The sequence below is a fragment of the Dermacentor variabilis genome, chromosome 2 (assembly GCF_050947875.1).
Source record: "Dermacentor variabilis isolate Ectoservices chromosome 2, ASM5094787v1, whole genome shotgun sequence".
NCBI lineage: Eukaryota > Metazoa > Arthropoda > Arachnida > Ixodida > Ixodidae > Dermacentor > Dermacentor variabilis.
In genome coordinates, this window is record NC_134569.1 from 177,637,215 (window position 1) to 177,654,793 (window position 17,579).

Below are 17,579 nucleotides of genomic sequence, written 5' to 3' on the forward strand. Positions count from 1 at the left end.
TCGTGTTAAGCGATTTATTTACCATCGACAAAAGGGCTGTTTCCGAACTGTGGCCATCAGGTTCTTCCGGCACATCTGTAAGTTCAGCCACGGATAAGGATGCGTGTTCCCTGGCGAAGGCTAATTTCATGCCGTCTGGTAGTATAACGGGCTCCTTAGAACAGTTTACTGTCCATAAGCCAGTGCGTCCGCCTTTGATCGACACCACATAATGTGGCACCAATACATTCTTCTTCACACAGTTAAAGTGCATAGGTTCTACGGTAGCTTCGAAGCTGTCGGAATCGGCGCCGCAACTGACAACGGGAACGCAAACGGTAGATGGTGCAGGTATGAACGTATCACTACAAACACACAGTGTAGTTTCGCGATCTCCAGGGTTCTCCAGGAGTCCTGATGGAATCATACCAGTTATGAATACTTTCCCTGTGCGGCAGTCGACAGTACCACCACACTCCCGCAAGAATTCCATGCCGAGAATAACATCATGGGTCGACCGAGGAATAATTACGAACTCTGTCGTAATAACATGGCCTCCCAAAAACACGTCAGCACTACGCACCCCAATAGGTCGCAACGGCTCGCCACTCACTCCACAGAACTTTGAATCTTCGTCCCATTTAAACAAAAGCTTTCGCCCTAACACGTGTTTAAAAGAGACACTCATAACAGAAATTGTTGCGCCTGTGTCAACCAGAACCATCACAGGGACATTATCTACAAGAACGCGCACTTTGTTTTTCAGCATCAACACAGGAGGTATTTCTCTCAGTAGCACGTCTCCAGCGACCTCACCTCCATCGGCCGTGCTAGCTAGTTTTCCGGTGACGAAGGGGACGTGGTGCGACGCAGCGGTGAGGGAAAACGGGGAGTAGGACGTTGCGGTGGGGGTGTCAAACTCCTGTCAGATGCCGGGGAGCTTTTCCGGGAGCTGCTCAGCCAATACTCGTCGCCAGATGATACGTGTGCTGGCCACGGGACACCGTGTGGCCGTTCGAAGGGCCGAGAAAACTCTAGGGCTGGCCATACCACGTGGTCATGCGCTGGTTGCAAAACCGCGATATATGACCCGGGACACCGCTGGAATGACACACCGGGAGAGGTCGAAACCTTGGTTGTTCATCAATGAAGCGGATATTATCATTTTCCCGCGTGTAGTGGGTTGGTTCGTGGCGTTTGTCATGACGGTACATCGGTCATCGAGAAGGCGTGCGCTGAGCGCGTTGGTCATAGCGCGGAGTCGGAGGACGTGTTGCCATCCTCGACTGTGGGGCGTCGCTGTACTCTACGGCGGCTGCGGTAACCATCGGTTGCCAAGGGGCCGAATGTGACGCCGTCATAGCCTCACGTGACGTGTACAGGCCATGATGGCCAGCTGTTGAATGCAACAACTCCTCGCGGCGGGAAAGTTCCTCGCGGACAATCTGTCGGATGGTCGAAGGAAGGTCGAGGCAAGGACTCGTGTCCACACTGGCAACCGTCATAACGTTTGCCAACCGACCAAACTTTGGCGCGATCCGACGCATCTTGACCGTTTCAAAAGTTCTGCAGTGCGGAATGACGTGAGACACAGAACTGAGGCTCTCCTTTCCAATTAGAAAATTGTACACATCCTCAGTCACTCCTTTCAGCAAATGTTGAACTTTATCTTCTTCCGACATGCGAGCACTGACCACCTTGCACAGCTTTAACACTTCTTCGATATATGTTGTGCATGTCTCACCTGTTAGCTGCGCCCGTTGCGACAGTGTCTGCTCCGCACGCTTCTTTTTAGCGGCTGAGTCCCCAAAACTCGCCTTTAGCTCGCCAACAAAATGCTCCCACGTCGTAAGCGCGTCCTCGTGGTTCTCGTACCACACGAGGGCAGTATCGGTCAGGGAGAACACCACATTGGTTGCATCCTACCCGTTGGGCTTGCTCACTCGTTTGTAATGGACGAGCCACTCGTTGGCATCTTCCCCCGCTTTGCCTCCGAAGGTGAGTGGAACTCGGTAGTATGGCAGAGGACTGCTAGGCGCTGCCCTCGGAGCGGCCCCTTCTTCTGGCATGTCGAAGACGGCCACAGCTGATAGCGGGAGGCCGGCAACCGTCACTGCCGGCTTTGAGAAAGCTGCGGCAGTGACGGTTCCGTTGTTGTGAGCGGTACCCAGCACCTCCAACACTTTGTTACGCGCGAAGGAGACCGTTTATAACCCTTACCAATGAAGGGGACCGTTTACTTTAGGACGCGAAGGTGAGCGCAAGAGCGGCCAGCTGGTTGATCAACTCAGCGTCGGTCTCTTGTTGTTGTTGCTGTTGTTGTTGCTGTAGCCTGTGATGCGTGTGGCTCCTACCCACGATGGGGGATTGACCAAGAAATGGGTGGATTATTCGAAATTATTATGGAGCATAAATTTCCTAATAGCTATTGAAATAGCATTGAATAGCGCAGAATTACCTGTTAAATAAAATCAGGAAGGTAATATTGAATGGGTAATAATTAATTTAAAAGTAAAAACAAAAAGAAAGGAATTTAGCAGGGCATTCGTTTAGATTCCGTAAGGAATGTTCGGACAGCGAAGCATGCATCCGTGTGGCTGAATCCCAAAGTGGACGCTCCGAACTAAAGAATTGCAGGCTCTGTCAAGTCCAGGCCAATTCTTCGAAAAGGTATTTCCAACCATCTTTTTCTAACCGCAGTAAAGCGGCGACAAGATAGAAGAAAGTGGTGTATCGTCTCTTCCTCATTACAAAAAGAACAGAGGGGGGAGGGAACCAAACCCGACCTGTGTAAATAGAAATTCAGCGGGGGTATGCGGCAGCGTAATTTGGTGAGGCAGACCTCAAGCATCTTTATGTCACAGGATTCGCTATGCCAGGGAAATGCCAGGTGCTTATACTCTGGAGAAGCAGTCAAATGTGGGTTTGATAAGGCTAATCTTATTGATCGCATCCGAAATCTTGCCGCCGTGATCTGTGCGGTCACTGGTAGAATAGGAAGAACAGGGCCGGATAGTGATGCATTTGCCAGTGAATCAGCAGTTTCATTAAAAAAACAAACCTTTATGCCCTGGCACCCAAATCAAGTGAACACATTGCACATGAGCTGGAACTAGTAAGTGGAATAGTTTTAGCATGGGTGACTCATTAGTAGCGGTAAGGCAAGAGCATACTGAAAGGGAGTCAGTAAGAATGGCAGCCGTTGTAATAATTGGGTCTAATTTACGTAAAGCTAAGATTACTGCTAACAACTCGGCCAGAAAAATAGGCACAAAATCAGACAACCTTAAAGAAAAAGACCAGTCGAGTGCAGGACAAAATATTCCAATGCCAGCTTTCTCCTCGCACTGTGAGGCATCTGTTGCAATGATAACGTTTGTTTCTAGGCTGCTTAGGTCGTCTTGCAACATGGCGTTTAAGATGCCGTAAGGGAGTAGTTTCGCGTGGTTTGGGAAAATGTCATCAAACCTGATCTCTGGGTAATTTGAATGCGCATTATCATGAAGCACCTCGCGAATTTGCACATTTAGTGGTTCAAGTAATGTTTGCACAAACATAATCTGTGGTCTGTGAAACCTGGGCCAATGAATAGGAAAAAATATTTCTGGATCAGAGAGAAAAATAATTTGAAGGCGGTTTAATGGGGATTCATATAGCCTTAGGAAAGTCTGAACTGTCAGAAGGCGAAATCGGCCTATTATGGGTGGGATTCTTGCCTCCAGGTATAGTAATTTTGGGAGGCCTAAGCACAGACCTCTCGTTCCAACAAAACTAGCGGCCGAAGCTTGTATGCTGGAACACCTGAGAATAAAACGCATCCAAATTCTAACACCGGACGAACATACATGTTATATACCATCAAGAGGGATTTTCTTCGCATACCTGTTCTTCGGTAGCTCAACTTGCGCAAAATGCCCATTGAACGAGCTCCTTTTGTCGCAATACATTCAATATGCGGCCGCCAGTTAAGATTCCCGTTGTAAATAACTCCAAGGTATTTTAGTGACTACTTGTGGGATATCTTCGAGATGATAGTTAAGCGATATGTATACTGGGTCTTTAACGGGAAAAACAAGGATAGCACACTTATTAACATTCAGGTTTAAGTGTAAGCTATCCAGCCAGCCTTCCAGTTCCCTTAGATACGACTGCAGTATTTCGTAAAGAGAGTATATGTCGCTAGCCATACCAAAAAAGGCAATGTCATCAGCATGAACGTATGCACTGACAGCTGGGTGAACGGGGATTCTGCTCAGTAAAATATTAAATAATACTGGTGAAAGTACCGATCCCTGAGGCACACCTCTTGTTTGCTTATATTTACTCGAAGAATAGCCGCTTCGAAAACAATAGAACTCGCGGTCTTTTAAAAATTCATGCACCCATGCTACAATATAGCCTGGAAAGCAACGGATCTGTAACCGATTCTTTAAAGTTGTATGTTGAATGCTGTCATAGGCTTTACATATATCTAAGGTAACTAGAGCCGCGTATTCTTTTTCTGTCCGGCGATGTTAATGCGACTTTCAAGGTCTACATGCGCGCGCCATATTGAATAGCCAGATCGAAATCCAATTTGACAGGGACTCAACAACCGATTGCCGTCAATAAACTCTATTATATGTCCGAGAAGCACTCTTTCAATAAGTTTCACTATGTTTGATGTCAACGCAATTGGTCTGATGTTGTCGAAAGTATACCCTGCCCCTTGTTTTTTAATTAACGGAACAATTTTGCCGATTTTCCATTCTAGTGGAATCCATGCGTTACTAACAGAGTAGTTTAGCAACTTCAGAAGCTCACGTGGAGCTTCTTGAAAGAAAATATTTAACATTGCATTTGTTATGCCGTCCGGGCCTGGCGCTGCATTTGGCAACTGTAACATAACCTTTGCTACTTCCGAATAGGATATCTCCTTGTAGCCCGAGAATGCAGGAGAAAAAGCAGAAGTTCTAAGGCGCGTTGCGAACCGACTCTCCAGTCCTTTAGCCAGTAGTTCTAAGGACTCCTGCATTTCCTGTGAGGTATAGACGATTGAGTCTACATTAATGCTCATTGCGAGTTTGTTTCTAAAACGAAGGTAATTAAATAAAGCACGTTTGTTTTTGGAATTAGATAGATAATCAAAACGGTTTTTATCGTACTCATCTTTTGCATGTTTATTAGTACATTTCAAGGTTGCCGAAATAAATTGATAATCTTTCCAATTTTGTGGGCTCTGATTATGTAGAAGTTTTTTCCAAGCAGCTTTCCTTCTTCTATAAACTCGTGTGCACTCGCTGTTCCACCCGGGACTATATAAGGAACGCTTAGCTGTCTGGATTACAAATTCAGACTTTTTTCTGGACGTCTGTAATGCTGAACAAATATTCAAGCCAATTTCTTCGTCATTATTATTATTTAGTGATGCAATGGTGGACCGCAAGCAGTCTTTAAATTTTTTGCAATTCACAAATATTCTGCCTTGTCGTTCAACTGATGTTAAAGGGCATGCAATTTCAAAGTATACCGGGAGATTATCACTGTTTGTACAGAAATCAATCGTTGTCCAAGATGTCACAGTGACACTTGTGCTAGAAAACGTCAAATCTAACACTGAGCGAGATTGTCCGCGGACAAATGTAGCTCCACTGATATTAAGGCACGAAAGGTTTTTATCTATGGTCCAGTTCCACAGACGTGTCCCACCTGAATCTGTTTTCTAACCCCAAGACACGTGATGCGACTTGAAGTCACCAGTAAGAATGACTTCATTTTTGCAGCTGGCAAGCGCACTATACAATTGGTATGTACTGTGTACGCCCGTAGGGAAATAAGCATTTATAATTGAAAGTGTACGGTAGCCTGGGATGCTAAGGTGCACTGCCAAAATTTCACATTCCGGAGACATTAACTTGAAAGCTATTTTCGCCTTATGACAGAATTTAGATGACAACAAAATCATTAAGCCACCTCCTTGTGTAAGGCGATATAATGGAAAAGATCGAAAATCTTTAAAATGAAAATTTTTCTCAGGAGTAAGCCAGGTTTCTTGTAAGATTATGATGTCAGGATTAAGATGAGTTGTTAAGCAATATAAGTCTGTTGAAGCAGAAAACAGGGAACGAGAGTTCCACTGTAGCACTTTTAAGGAAGCTATGGTGATTATCTAATTGATATAGTTACTTCAGCGACTATCGTCGCAATGAACCTTCTTGGATGCCAGAATGAGAAATTGGATTACCCTTCTTGTTTTTGGTATATGGACAAGAACCAGTTACTGGAGACCCAGTTCGTTTTTGTGTTCTGGTATCATGACCTGTTTCCATGTCGACCTGCGAGTCTGACTGACGCGAAGAACAAGGATCGGATCCAAGAAATGTTGGGTCCGATGTGCTACTTGGCACTAGGACTGAACTTGCTACCTGTTCTGCAGCACAAGCAATTGATTTTGTGATCGGAGTTGCAGCTGTTTGCAATAGCTGTGTCATCTGCGCAGTAAACACTTGGGAAAGACAGTCGGTAACACTTGTGACAATATGTTGCATAGCCTTTGTCATTGCTTTTTCTACGGCCGATTCAATGAGTTTCGACAACTTGTCTTCCTGTAAAGTAGATTGCCTCGCAGTGACGCCAGCGTATCCAAAGGCTCTTTCCTTGACGACTGCAATAGCTTCTCGCCGCGAACATCGTCGCCTCTCAATTACCTCGAGTACCTGTATTTTGTTAGCTCTAGCCGAGCAGTTTGCATAGTCAGCCGCATGGTTTCCTCCGCATAGGTAGCAAGTTTCGGCTTCAGCTGTGCACTCATTGGGAGAATGATCGGCACCACAGGCGCGACAGCGTCCATTTGATTTGCAGCCTGCTGCACTATGGCCAAAACGCCAACAGTTCCGACACTGAAGTGGACGGCAAGCGAGAGGTTCCACTCTAAAAATAAGTGACCACACCTTCAGTTCAGAAGGGCAGGACATGCCAGCAAACGTAGCAATAACTGATTCTGTGGCCACTTTTTCTCCATTTACCAGTCGGTTACAGCGGTATACAGCTATGACGCCAGCATCAGACAGTTTCTCCAGAGTCTCAGTAGGGCTCAATCGAGAGTCTACGCCCCGGACAATGCCTTTAGTACATGCTAGATGAGGAGGAATAAATGCACTCACCAGGACAGATGCGAAAGTCTTACACAGGAGGTCTGAGACACAGGTCGAATCTGATGACCTACGGACTATCCCACCTCTTCCAAATTGCCGGACATCGCTTATCATCTGGAAATGACGCGTCATGGCCTTGAGCTCTGCCTGAACAGCTTGTGGGTTGTTCAGCCGGATGAATCCACCGTTCGAGGGCACCAGCGCAACAGGGATGCTGCGAACACCGCTGCGGAAGAAAGATTGCAAAGGCAAATCATCAGGGGAAAGGGAGGCTGACCAAGGACTGGGCCCTTGTCCAGGAGAGTTTTTAGACATCAGCGTTGTTTCAATCACGGATAAGTCCTACAAAAATAACATAAGTAAGATAACTAGGTCAAATCCACCCAAAACTCAACCAAACCACCAAGTAAGTTCCAGCTTGAGCGCACCGGGGCGGAGATCGAACGCCGAACGCAGAGTGCGACCGTGCTGGCGTTTTCGTATATATATATATATAGATAGATATATATATACGAAAACGCCAGCACGGTCGCACTCGACGTTCGATATATATATATATATATATATATATATATATATATATATATATATATATATATATATATATATATATATATATAACTGGTGCGTGTGAACCCGAGTGAACCTCGCTGAGTACAGTACTGATGAGTCTGAGTCTCACTTATCCTGGCTGAGCAGAATTTCGGTGAATCTGACTCCGGGTGAACTCTAAGCAAAACATATAATTTGTGAGTGAGTCTGAGTAGACTAATGCAAAGCAGTGTGGCATTAGTCTATAACGCCTAACTCAAAACAAAGCATCGCGACTCGCATTGGCAGTAGGAATGGCACCAGACAATGTTGTAAACTAAGCTCGTGGGTCGGGCGAATTGTTTATTTTAACTCGTAGGAAACGGAAGGATGGTAGCCTTTTTAGCGTGAGTGTAGGGAAGCGCGGGTAAAACTTCCTGTACTGAATGAAGGTGAGGATGAGGCAGGCCCGACAATTTTTGTCTTGGTAAGCATGAGGGCGAAGGAGGGCTTTCAAATATTTTTACGTAGAGATGAGGTGCGTAACGTGCTAGCGGCGTGTGGGTGAGGGAGGAAAACAGTAAATGAGTATATTTGCCCACCTATGCTACTGGCCCATGACCAAAGACATAAATTGGTATCTAAGAGGTTCATTTAGAAGTGACGTGCACCTAGTGGCACTTTCCAGTGACTCAAGTACTTAGCAAAGAGGTTGTTTGAAGCTCAGTACAGACCGTGCGGCACATACCCAGCGATCAAAGTTGCCGTCAAAGAGGTTAATTAATGCGCAGTACATACCCAGTGCCACACATATCCAGTGCCACATACCCAGTGACCGACGTCCACGTCAAGAAAAATGTTCGTTGAAGAGCAAACATACACATACTTGGATCACTGCACCACATACTCAGTGACCGAAATTGGTCAGATGATTGGTTTGGAACACGGTTTCCTGAGCGCAGCAGCACGATGCGCTACCCATTCGTCCATGGACTATCCGTGACCCATGTTGGTGGGAAAACGGTTAAGACGCAGGTAAACAGACAATCAGCGCCCTAAAACAGCGTGAAGTTTCCCAAGAATGCTAATCGCATTGAAGAGTTGTTAGGCTCCGCAGTAGGGAAAACCAGCGCCATGGTACCAGGCCATTTGGACGAACTCTATTCAGCACAGCAGTTATTACGCACTTGCTATAAATACTGGGCGCTTGTGTTTCGTGACTGGTATTACGCCTGTCACGAAACACAAGACTGGATGCGAGAGTATCGGTGGCTCAGCATCGAAGTAGGGCCTCGGAAAAGAATGGAAGGTTACGAGGAGAAAAAGAAATAAATACCAGGGACATTGCTTCCGAGCTTCATTTGTGCCACCTCTAAAGAAAATCCCTCTGCTGTATTCGTGAAGGAAACACTACTTTAAACCACCTAAAGCAATAGTGCAATGAAATGTAGGCTTGTAAGAGTCCCATTGGTATTTTACCGGTTTCCTAATTTTTCTCAAACGGTCTGGTTTTCATCGGCTAGTTAGCAAGCGCTGCGCTTCAACAAGGTGGCGCCGTGGCTCAGTGGAAATGACGCCCTCCTGCTGGGCGTTAGGTTGCAGGTTCGATTGCCAGCCGCGGGAGCTGCCGTTAGATCTAGAAGAAGTTCCGAAACGCTCGTGTACGTAAATTTAGGTGCATGTTCAATAGCCTCGGGTAGGCTGAAATTAATCCCGAGCCCGTCACTACGGCGTCCCTCATAACCCAACGTGCCATTTTGGCGATTAAAGCCACAGAATCTTATCCAGGGAACTTGGCGCATGGCTTTCAAAGCCATTTTCATTCGCTCCGAATTCATTGCGTTTAGCAGCGAGCCACATGGCGTTGGTTTGATTAAGCGGAGAACAGGTACTCTGCAATGATAAACAGAGACGCAAAGCTCGAACAAATTTAAAGACTCCGCGTTCACGCCTCCACGCCTGACATTTTCCTCGTAACCTACAACCAGTTTGCTTAGTCGAAGCAGGCATGCTCTAGCCGTGGCAAGGTGCACTAGTAACTCGAATACGCTTGTCGAAGTGCATGCATGTATCAGTGAAAGGTGAAGCTGCTGTTTTTGTATACCACGTCTCAGATTCATGAGGGCGCAAAAGAACGACTACACATGAGCTACGGGATTTTCGTTGGACCCAACACTGTGGGATTGGTTAAAAGCCTTGAGGAATAGGTCCATAACCAGGTTGTTGCACTTTCTAATGAGTGTCGTTACATAAAACTACGGTGCATAATTTGCGCTGTGAATTCGCGATGTGTTCTTGCACAGTTGAACAAACCACAGTGAGAAGGTTGGAAAACTTTTTTTTGTTTACTTAGAAACACGCTGCCTGAATGGTGTATCTTGATTTATTATGAGCCAAATTTTGCGAACGCCAGCAGTGGAGCTTCACAAAATCGTTTATGATGTCCGAGCGTCACTGATTGGGAGGTGGCGCCATCTGATGCAGAAGTCATGTATCAAAACTTCATGCGGTGACGCATAGAGATCGCGGGCGTCGCGGTTTTGGAGTTTTTGAGCTTCCAGCTTCCCCACCATGATGAAACGATAGAACCTCCAGATCACATAGCGCTAGAGTTCCCTCGACACAGAAATAAGACCGCGGATAGCTGGCTGCAGCAGCATATGATGAGCAATGGTCGAGTGGTAGTAGGCCCACTAAAGATTTTTTTGAGAGGAGAATCGCGATTCGACGCCTTCTTCCCTTTTATAAAGTGCGTTACACGGACCTTTTGAAACGCGTATTTTTCCACCGTGGTGGGCGACGCGATATCACTCGAGTGTCCGCCGCTTTGCGCGAGCTGCCTGCAGCAATCGTTGGGGTCGGTGATCAATTTATGTGCGCCATAGGATGAAAAGTAGCCGTGAATCCTAAATATTGCACGGAGCGCGCGGTGTCGATCATTATATATCCCACTCACGGCGCACTCGCGGAAGGATTGACTGACGGGCTTGTTGGTTCATTATCACAGAGAGGACAGCGCTTGAAGACAGGACACAAGGGAGGACCACGCACAGAGAACTTCATTTTCGCGCCCCCAAAGCATGCGAATTATTGGAATGGGCTTTTCTAACGGCCATTTTTGCCACAGCAAATTGAAGGAAATCGGGTGAAACTACGTCCCTCGTTAGCGGACAGCCATATAAGGCTTTGTAAAGGTTAATAAATATTTTTGCTGAGCTTGTTGATTCATTATTTGGAAAGAAAAAAGCGATTCGCCATGGAGAATGACATACACAGGCTTGCGCGGATGTTCCATACTATATTGCTGTCAAATACCTAAACTTCTACAACATTTTCACACATGCGCAAAAACGCCGCAAGATGACTACGGTGTGGCAAGATTAGTTTGGAGAAGCATATGGAATATATAAAGAATTGGTTGCGTCACTACAAAACGCCGTGCAGAGGCTCTTGTGAAAAACTTACGCTTACGCTTGGGGTCACGTAAAATGTCGTTGCCAGAAATGAGCCTAAACGCTGAAGACTTCCTTATTACGGGCGTCAGGAATTCCTCAATATCGCATCGAATTCATTCTAGCTAGCGTATAACCAAGAATGCTTTACACAATGGAAACTCGATAGCCTACAATCTGACTGTGGAGATTTGGTTCTAATAATATCTACAAGACAGGGAAAGTTCAGGGACCAACGTTACTCCAGGTAACCGCAAGCGGCAACAATACTTATCAGCGGCGTACAGCTTCCTAGTCAATTATCCCTCACAAGTCGTTGCGATAGTCAAGTTATATGACTCGGCGGACAGCACGGCATACAGCTTCACAGTCAATTATTCCTCATAAGTCGTTGCGATAGTCAAGTTATATGACTTGGCCGACAACACTCTCACAGAAGGTGTAAACCGTGGGAAAGCTTCATCCGCAAATTGAACTATTCTCTGCACGGCAGAAACCCTTTGCCATTTGTGAGCACTACAGCTAATCTGGTTCGTACGAAGTGAGTTTCCGAACGGAGGTCTGCCGCGGTGAGAGAGTTGCTAACTGTTCTTGACACTTCTACGGGCCCGCCAACGTGAGCTTGCACGACGGCGCCACTATTCCAAGTAGTTGATGTACCAACGCGATCAGGTTCGAAGTGAATATCCCACGTAAAATCTATCTTCTCCTTTACCGTATGCGCGTGTGCCTATCGCACCTACGGTGTGCAACGAATTTTGATGAAATAGTGGTATAAAAGACAAACGTAGGCTTACCTTGCATGTGTTCGTCTCTTTATAGCCAATTCACCTTTATTGCCAACTGGCGGTAGCCGATTATTCTTTCTTTAAATACGGAAGCTCGTATACATTGAAACCAAGAGTTTGACGAAATCTCGTCTATTTGCAAAGTAACGGCAAAATAAGTGTTATAGCATGCATTATTGAGCACGTGTTAGCGTGCGGCATTAGCCGTCGTGCTGTTAGTTGGAACTTTCAGCGCAGCCCATCCGTTATCGCGAGACCATTGAAATTCGCCAGTCAAAAACGTCGCAAACGGATGGATGGCTCCTTTGGCTGACGAATCTGTTTGATACAGTCTGGGAAAACTTTCGTATCGCGCAAAGGACGAAGCAGCATCACGAATGGATCGCGCTACACGCAAGAGCAATGCAGCACTTACTACAAAGTTTTTCAATTATATTCGAAGTTTCGCTTCTAGTGCTGTAGTCAGAAACTTCATGGTCATCACGTAGTGCCTCAACGAGTTTGCAGGCGGAATCTTGAGCTGGAGAACCAAATAGTTTCAGCGTCCGAATATACAGTACAAGGTAAATGGGTGACACCATATTGTGATGCTGGTGCCTTTCCTGTGTTATGACAATGAGCGCCAAAAATAATAGTAGCGCTCAACTTTCTAGTAGTTGACAAAAATATAAAACTACTGTCATTAACTGCAAAAAAAGATATACGATGCATTCTGGGACGAGTACTGTACCGAGTGCAAGGACAAACCGTAGTGCCCTATGCAGAAGAGATTTTTGTACACAGATTTTTGTATACAAACATTAATTAAACGCTGGATCTTTTTGTCAGGCATTGATTGTCCAATGATAAAAGTGCAACGAAGCGTTCCGCCGTCAGCGCTAGTATTTCATGCGGACCAGTGTCATCAGTGAAATGTCGTGTGCCTGAGCTTCCCAATGCTCATACACTTTCATGTGCGGAGATTTTGTGCAGTCATTACAAACTGGGACCAAAGAACACCGACGAACAGGCACAGACACACGTGCAAGTGCCACTACCAGTTAAATTTTATTTTGAGCTCAAAGACACTTCATACATGAAGTCGGCGCGTGCGCGGCCTGCAAAAGGAAGGTGCAGGTCGTGGTGCCATGAACTTGATACAAGAAAAAGTGTCATTCAACTATATACGAATAAGCTGTTACGTGCAGCCTCATAGTACAAAAACCTCAAAGGTTAACACGCCCAACGACAGACCGGTCCTATTTCTCTACTACATTTACTATAGGAATGTCTGGAACCCATCGTGGTAGCTCAGTAGCTAAGGTATTGTGTTGCTGAGCTCGCGGCGGTCGCATTTCGATGCAAGCAAAATGTAAAAACGCCTTTGTACTTAGATTTAGGAGCACGCTAACGAACCCCAGCTAGTTAAAGTTAATTTTACGCTCCTCCACTACAACATGCCTCATAATCAGATAGTGGATGTGGCACGTAAAAGCCCCGATTCTAATTACAATGTTTGAAAGAGTGGCGCGGCGACCACTCATCTGTCATGGAAGCGATGGATATTTAATGCATTTCTCTAGTCTTCGTTGTTGTGGCTGCATAATTTTTTGCAGCATCATTTATTGCTATTCACCACTCTAAGTTTACAACAAAAATAATTTCTCCAACTTCATTAACGTAATGAGTTTTTGCGCAAAAGCACCATCACGGCCAGTAGCTGAATTTATAAGGCGAGGTTTCAATGAAATGGCTGAGTCTGCCAAGTCACAAAGCCATGCAAAGCCAGTTAGAAGGACAAAGTACAGGCAACCCATTGACTACCTATCCATCAAACAGTGTACTTCCAGCTCCTATAGCGCTGTAGTTTCTCGAATAAATTTTGCAGGAAACTCTGTGGTATTACTAGCACTACATTGCGTGATATAAGGCGCACGCACTGTTTCGATGGCAGTGGTATTTCCGCTTTTCCAGAAATATAACGTCCAAAAATCGCGCCTTATATCCATAGCCCTTATTATGCACAGTAAAAGGCAACCGACATCGGTTTTTCCCGCTGACAGACATTCAGCGGCAAAAACGTTTCCGGATCTAATCGTTTTATGCCATTCGGAAAGTACTGCATGCGGTCATCGGACGCTTCATCATGACACGAGCCGTGCAGCCGCAGACATCTGTGGGTGTCGATCTGCGCAAACCCTGCGCAGACAACAGATTTCCGTCTGCAAGTTTCGCCTACAAAAGTGGCGCCGTCGCGCCAGCACATCACCTAGCCTACACCCCATACCCATGGAAATGTCTACTAAAGGAACAGCATCGCTCGGCTTCTTTGCATTCAGGGCAAAAACGATTCCGGAGCTATTCATTTTATGCCTGTACGCGGGTGAGTCTTCTGCTGTTACTTATTCTCTTTTTAGTCATATCATGAGAAGCCAACAAACCCTGACACCAGGGACAACATAGGGGAAATTACTTGTGCTTAATAAAAGAAATAATGAAACGATAAATTATAGGAAATTAAAGTGGATGAAAGAACAAGTTGCCGCAGGTGGGCACCACTTCAGGTAGCATATGTCGGTTTATTGACCAGTTGCCTTCACCCAAAAAGATCACGTTCTCGTGACGCCTGCGGCAGAAAGGACGTTCCACGTCCGCTGCCAAGGTCTGTGAGTGGTGGCGCTGGAGTGGAGGCGCGAGACACGTGTCTCGGCGCCCAACTCTCGATGCTCCAGCGCTTCTGAGAGAGCGATGGAGGTCGACCCAAGAACCCCGGTGTCATCTATGCCGAAGGACAAGCGCTCTATCGAGCGCGGAAAGAGGGACAAAGTCCCAATAACTACTCTAAATAAGAAAGCGATAACCTGAAGGTTATCGCTCCTTTGTGTCAGTTTTCTTCAGATCTATGTCACCTAACATCTTTCTTATCTCCTATTCACCTGTGAATGCGATTTTTTACCTTTCAATTCCATAATGGCTTTTATTACTTAATGGAAATGTTCAGGCCTTTTACATAACGTAGGTGACACTAAAGACCTGTTATTTAACTTCCCTCCTGCGGCCTTATGCTTGCAGGAAACAAACCTATGAGATCAGCACAAACATATTTTAAAAGGTTTCACTGTTGTACGGCGCGACCGTACTAAGACGAACCGGCATTCGGGTGGTATAGCCATTGTTGTGCAGGGCGGTATTGCAGGTAGAGAAGTTCCCATTACCAGTCACATAGAAGTCGTTGCTGTCACTGTTATAACTCACAAAACCATCACCATTCGCTGGCTGTATATCCCACCCCACACCCATTTTACCAATAAATACTTAGAAAATATAACAGGTCAAGAACCAGAGCCATTTCTTTTAGTGAGGGATTTTAAAGCTGACTGTACTCTTTGGGGCAGTATCAAAACTGACCAAAGAGAGCACATGGTTGCAGATTTTATGCTGTTAAATTATACCTGCCTTTTAAATTCAGGTGTACCGACTTCCAGCACTTTTAGTTGTTTAGATTTTGCCTTTTGTTCACCGTCTCTTTTTAATGATCTTAAATGGGAAGCTCTCGACAGTTCTTATGGCAGTGATCACTTGCCCGCAATCGTCAAATTTTTATCATCACCACCAACCTTAGTCACTAGGCCACGCCAGTGGAAATTACAGCTCGCTGACTGGCCCGGTATTCTGAAAAACGCGAAAGAGGAAGTTGTCTTTTCACAAAAACTAAGCATTGACGAACTTAACAAAAAAAATCACTGAGGTCCTAATCCCTGCAGCAGAAAAGGCAATACCCAAGTCATCCGGTATTTTGCGCAATGGTTGAATCCCCGGTGGACGAAGGAGTGTACCGTAGCGAAAAAGAAACAAAATAAGGCCTGGGGAATCCTACGGAGGTACCCCACTTATAGCAACCTTTTGACTTTCAAACAGGCCAAAGCTAAAGCACGATTTATTTGAAGACAGGCAGAGAAATCGTCATGGCTCTAATACATATCTTCAAATAATAATACTGTCACGTCAAAACGATTGTGGAACCAGGTGAGGAAATTTAAAGGAGAGTACACATCATACAAAATATCATTACTCACATGTCCAGGCACACAAAATAAACTGCAGGACCAGGCCAACTTATTAGGCGAACACTTTTATAAGGTCTCCTGCTCAGCAAACTACTCAAATGCTTTCTTAAAATATAAAAAGTCGGCGTAGAAACAGACTGTCCACTACTGGGGCTTCAAATAAACCTTATAATAACGTCCTCGCAATACAAGAATCGAGCAGGGTTCTCTCTGCCGGTAAAAAAGACAGCAACTTGTCTTGACCGTGTCCACTACGCACTGCTAGCACACCTATCTCAAGCATCAGCAGAAACACTTACATTTTTCAACAAAATCTGGGAATCTGGAATAATGTCTACAGACTGGAAAAAAACAGTAGTAGTGCCTTTTTTGAAATCAGGTAAACCCGCAACGTCCCCAAGAAGCTACAGACCCATTGCGTTAACAAACTGTCCACCAAATCCTATGAAAGTATCATAAACATAAGGCTCACATTCATGCTTGAATCAAGGAACCTAATAGGCATGCACCAGTGCGGATACAGAAAGGGCTGCTCGGCAACTGACCACCTCGCACGACTAGAACATGAAACACGTAACGCGTTTCTACACAAACAACGCTATCTCGCAGTATTTTTCGATCTAGAAAAAGCGTATGACACCACGTGGAATTTTAAGAGACCTGGCTGTCTTGGGGGTGCGTGGCAGAATGCTAAACTGTCTATCTGATTTTATGGCAAATAGAACATTTCAGCTGCGTCTCGGCACAATACTTTCACGCACAGTTACACAGGAAGATGGCGTTCCACAGGGTTGCATTCTGAGCACGACACTCTTCATAAACAAAATGAACTCTGTTAAGATCATTCCATCCTCTGTTATGCACTCAATATATGTCGACGATTTGCAAGATTTGCAAGCGGCTTGCCGCGCCTGAAACAACCCACTTGCGAAAGACAACTACAAATAACCATAAATAATCTTGCGCAATGGGCTGAAAAAATGTATGCCGTTTTTCAACAGACAAAACTGCTACAGTTTTCTTCTCCCAGAAACAAGGATTACACTTCAATCCAGTTCTCGCATAGGATGGCACAACCTTGCCGTTCAAAGACGACCACAAATTTTTGGGCGTAACATATGACACAAAGCTGAACTTCCTGGCCCACTTTAACACAACTAAAATTAAAGCAAATAAAGCATTAAATATCCTCAATGTGTTATCGAACAAGCACTGTAGATGTGACCGAACTTGTCTACTAAGTATATACCGGTCCCTTGTACGTAGCTTCCTCGACTACGGTAGTGGAGCTTATGGTACAGCTAGGCAGTCATACATCAAGCGACTTGACCTAGTTTATTATCTCGGCCTCCGACTGGCGAGCGGTGCCTACAGAACATCCCCTGTCCAAAGTTTATATGTTGACAGCAGTGAGCATTCCTCACAGCAACGCGGAGCACTACTTACACTTTCCTATGTACTACGAATTAGGTCATCACCACAACACACATGCTACAGCATCATAACAAAGTGCAAATCACGGGTACATTACATAAAACGAGGATGATTCGACCACTAATATTACGACGCGAAGAATACTGTCAGATTTATGATGTTCCTCATGAGGCCCTGCAGGTTGCTGAAAGGCCACCAAGATTGCCGCCATGGTAA